This window comes from Schistocerca gregaria, unplaced genomic scaffold (genome assembly GCF_023897955.1).
Source record: "Schistocerca gregaria isolate iqSchGreg1 unplaced genomic scaffold, iqSchGreg1.2 ptg000352l, whole genome shotgun sequence".
NCBI classification, from domain to species: domain Eukaryota; kingdom Metazoa; phylum Arthropoda; class Insecta; order Orthoptera; family Acrididae; genus Schistocerca; species Schistocerca gregaria.
Genome location: NW_026061812.1, coordinates 3,487,143 through 3,492,387, shown reverse-complemented (window position 1 = coordinate 3,492,387; position 5,245 = coordinate 3,487,143).

The window sequence follows — 5,245 nt, the reverse complement described above, 5'->3', positions numbered from 1 at the left end:
ACTTTTCACCATTCTCCCGTGCAAATCGGCAGCTAGTCCTCCTTTCATGCAGAACGTTAAGGTACTAGCTCATGTCCAAGGCACCAAAGCCAGCTAAAAAGTCAATAATCGATACCTAAAACTTGAATTGTACTACTTCTTACTGGCTATTACACCAACTTAGAAGCTTCATCTGTGTTCTACTATGGTGATTTTAGTGTCTCCGCATACCGCAGCACGCGACATAGCTTTGCAGACGAGAAGTACAACCGTTTCAGAGAGAAGAGCGGCAATTTGTGACGATCTGGCTATAAGTCGATTCGATAACAAATGACGAAAACGGACCGATTTCTCAGGTTTTTACTACATATGAACACTTTTCACATTCTCCCGTGCAACAGGGCTGCTAGTCCTCCTTTCATGCAGAATCTTAAGGTCCTAGCTCATGTCCAAGGCACCAAAGACAGCTAAAAATTCAATATTGAATACCTAAAATTTGAATTGTACTACTTCTTACTGGCTATTACATCAACTTAGAAGCTTCATCTGTGTTCTACTATGGTGCTTTTAGTGTCTCCGCATACCGCAGCACGCGACATAGCTTTGCAATCGATAAGTACAACCGTTTCAGAGAGAAGAGCGGCCAATGTGACGATCTGGCTTTAAGTCGATTCGATAACAAATGACGAAAACGAACGTATTTCTCAGGTTTTTACTACATTTGAAGACTTTTCACATTCTCCCGTGCAACTCGGCTGCTAGTCCCCCTTTCATGCAGAATATTAAGGTTCTAGCTCATGTCCAAGCACCAAAGCCAGCTAAAATTTCAATATTCAATACCTAAAACTTGAATTGTACTACTTCTTACTGGCTATTACATCAACTTAGAAGTTTCATCTGTGTTCTACTATGGTGCTTTTAGTGTCTCCGCATACCGCAGCACGCGACATAGCTTTGCAATCGATAAGTACAACCGTTTCAGAGAGAAGAGCGGCCAATGTGACGATCTGGCTTTAAGTCGATTCGCTAACAAATGACGAAAACGGACGGATTTCTCAGGTTTTTACTACATATGAACACTTTTCACATTCTCCTGAGCAACTCGGCTGCTAGTCCTCCTTTCATGCAGAATCTTAAGGTCCTAGCTCAAGTCCAAGGCACCAAAGCCAGCTAAAAGTCAATAATCGATGATTAAAACTTGAATTGTACTACTTCTTACTGGCTATTACATCAACTTAGAAGCTTCATCTGTGTTCTACTATGGTGCTTTTAGTGTGTCCGCATACCGCAGCACGCGACATAGCTTTGCAGACGATAAGTACAACTTTTTCAGAGAGAAGAGCGGCCAATGTGACGATCTGGCTTGAAGTCGATTCGATAACTAATGACGTAAACGGACGGATTTCTCAGGTTTTTACTACGTATGAACACTTTTCACATTCTCCCGTGAAACTCGGCAGCTAGTCCTCCTTTCATGCAGAATGTTAAGGTCCTAGCTCATGTCGAAGGCACCAAAGCCAGCTAAAAAGTCAATAATCGATACCTAAAACTTGAATTGTACTACTTCTTACTGGCTATTACATCAACTTAGAAGCTTCATCTGTGTTCTACTATGGTGCTTTTAGTGTGTCCACATACCGCAGCACGCGACATAGCTTTGCAATCGATAAGTACAACCGTTTCAGAGAGAAGAGCGGCCAATGTGACGATCTGGCTTTAAGTCGATTCGCTAACAAATGACGAAAACGGACGGATTTCTCAGGTTTTTACTACATATGAACACTTTACACATTCTCCCGTGCAAATCGGCTGCCAGTCCTCCTTTCATGCAGAATCTTAAGGTCCTAGCTCATGTCCAAGGCACCAAAGCCAGCTAAAAAGTCAATTATCGATACCTAAAACTTGAATTGAACTATATCTTACTGGCTATTACATCAACTTAGAAGCTTCATCTGTGTTCTACTATGGTGCTTTTACTGTCTCCGCATACCGCAGAACGCCACATAGCTTTGCAGACGATAAGTACAACCGTTTCAGAGAGAAGAGCGGCCAATGTGACGATCTGGCTTTAAGTCGATTCGATAACAAATGACGAAAACGGACGGATGTCTCAGGTTTTTACTACATATGAACACTATTCACATTCTCCCGTGCAACTCGGCTGCTAGTCCTCCTTCATGCGAAATCTTAATTTCCTAGCTCATGTCCAAGGCACCAAAGAAGGGTAAAAAGTCAATAACCGATACCTAAAACTTGAATTGTACTACTTCTTACTGGCTATTACATCAACTTAGAAGCTTCATCTGTGTTCTACTATGGTGCTTTTAGTGTGTCCGCATACCGCAGCACGCGACATAGCTTTGCAATCGATAAGTACAACCGTTTCAGAGAGAAGAGCGGCCAATGTGACGATCTGGCTTGAAGTCGATTCGATAACTAATGACGAAAACGGACGGATTTCTCAGGTTTTTACTACGTATGAACACTTTTCACATTCTCCCGTGGAACTCGGCTGCTAGTCCTCCTTTCATGCAGAATGTTAAGGTCCTAGCTCATGTCCAAGGCACCAAAGCCAGCTAAAAAGTCAATAATCGATACCTAAAACTTGAATTGTACTACTTCTTACTGGCTATTACATCAACTTAGAAGCTTCATCTGTTTTCTACTATGGTGCTTTTAGTGTCTCCGCATACCGCAGCACGCGACATAGCTTTGCAATCGATAAGTACAACCGTTTCAGAGAGAAGAGCGGCCAATGTGACGATCTGGCTTTAAGTCGATTCGATAACAAATGACGAAAACGGACGGATTTCTCAGGTTTTTACTACATATGAACACTTTTCACATTCTCCCGTGCAAATCGGCTGCCAGTCCTCCTTTCATGCAGAATCTTAAGGTCCTACCTCATGTCCAAGGCACCAAAGCCAGCTAAAAAGTCAATAAACGATACCTAAAACTTGAATTGTACTATATCTTACTGGCTATTACATCAACTTAGAAGCATCATCTGTGTTCTACTATGGTGCTTTTACTGTCTCCGCATACCGCAGAACGCCACATAGCTTTGCAGACGATAAGTACAACCGTTTCAGAGAGACGAGCGGCCAATGTGACGATCTGGCTTTAAGTCGATTCGATAACAAATGACGAAAACGGACGGATGTCTCAGGTTTTTACTACATATGAACACTATTCACATTCTCCCGTGCAACTCGGCTGCTAGTCCTCCTTCATGCAAAATCTTAATTTCCTAGCTGATGTCCAAGGCACCAAAGAAGGGTAAAAAGTCAATAACCGATACCTAAAACTTGAATTCTACTACTTCTTACTGGCTATTACATCAACTTAGAAGCTTCATCTGTGTTCTACTATGGTGCTTTTACTGTGTCCGCATACCGCAGCACGCGACATAGTTTTGCAATCGATAAGTACAAACGTTTCAGAGAGAAGGGCGGCCAATGTGACGATCTGGCTTTAAGTCGATTCGATAACAAATGACGAATACGGACGGATTTCTCGGGTTTTTACTACATGTGAAGACTTTTCACATTATCCCGTGCAACTCGGCTGCTAGTCCTCCTTTCATGCAGAATGTTAAGGTCCTAGCTCATGTCCAAGGCACCAAAGAAGGCTAAAAAGTCAATAATCGATACCTAAAACTTGAATTGTACTACTTCTTCCTTTGTATTACATAAACTTAGAAGCTTCATCAGTGTTCTACTATGGTGCTTTTAGTGTCTCCGCATACCGCAGCACGCGACATAGCTTTGCAGACGATAAGTACAAGTGTTTCAGAGAGAAGAGCGGCCAATGTGACGATCTGGCTTTAAGTCGATTCGATAACAAATGACGAAAACGGACGGATTTCTCAGGTTTTTACTACATATGAACATTTTTCACATTCTCCCGTGCAACGCGGCTGCTAGTCCTCTTTTCATGCGGAATCTTAAGGTCCTAGCTCATGTCCAAGGCACCAAAGCCAGCTAAAAAGTCAATAATCGATACCTAAAACTTGAATTGTACTACTTCTTACTGGCTATTACATCAACTTAGAAGCATCATCTGTGTTCCACTATGGTGCTTTTACTGTCTCCGCATACCGCAGAACGCCACATAGCTTTGCAGACGATAAGTACAACCGTTTCAGAGAGAAGAGCGGCCAATGTGACGATCTGGCTTTAAGTATATTCGATAACAAATGACGTAAACGGACGGATGTCTCAGGTTTTTTCTACATATGAACATTTTTCACATTCTCCCGTGAAACTCGGCTGCTAGTCCTCCTTTCATGCAGAATCTTAAGGTTCTAGCTCATGTCCAAGGTACCAAAGCCAGCTGAAAAGTCAATAATCGATACCTAAAACTTGAATTGTACTACTTCTTACTGGCTATTACATCAACTTGTAAGCTTCATCTGTGTTCTACTATGGTGATTTTAGTGTCTCCGCATACCGCAGCACGCGACATAGCTTTGCAGACGATAAGTACAACCGTTTCAGAGAGAGGAGCGGCCAATGAGACGATTTGGCTTTAAGTCGATTCGATAACAAGTGACGAAAACGGACCGATTTCTCAGGTTTTTACTACATATGAACACTTTTCACATTCTCCCGTGCAACTTGGCTCCTCGTCCTCCTTTCATGCAGAATCTTAAGGTCCTAGCTCATGTCCAAGGCACCAAAGCCAGCTAAAAAGTCAATAATCGATACCTAAAACTTGAACTGTACTACTTCTTACTGGCTATTACATCAACGTAGAAGCTTCATCTGTGTTCTACTGTGGTGCTTTTAGTGTCTCCGCATACCGCAGCACGCGACATAGCTTTGCAATCGATAAGTACAACCGTTTCAGAGAGAAGAGGAGCTAATTTGACGATCTGGCTTTAAGTCGATTCGATAACAAATGACGAAAACGGACGGATTTATCGAGTTTTTACTACATATAAACACTTTTCACATTCTCCCATGCAAATCGGCTGCTACTCCTCCTTTCATGCAGAATGTTAAGGTCCTAGCTCATGTCCAAGGCACCAAAGCCAGCTAAAAAGTCAATAAACGATATCTAAAACTTGAATTGTACTACTTCTTCCTGGCTATTACATCAACTTAGAAGCTTCATCTGTGTTCTACTTTGGTGCTTTTAGTGTCTCCGCATACCGCAGCACGCGACATAGCTTTGCAGACGAGAAGTACAAGTGTTTGAGAGAGAAGAGCGCCCAATGTGACGATCTGGCTTTAAGTCGATTCGATAACAAATGACGAAAACG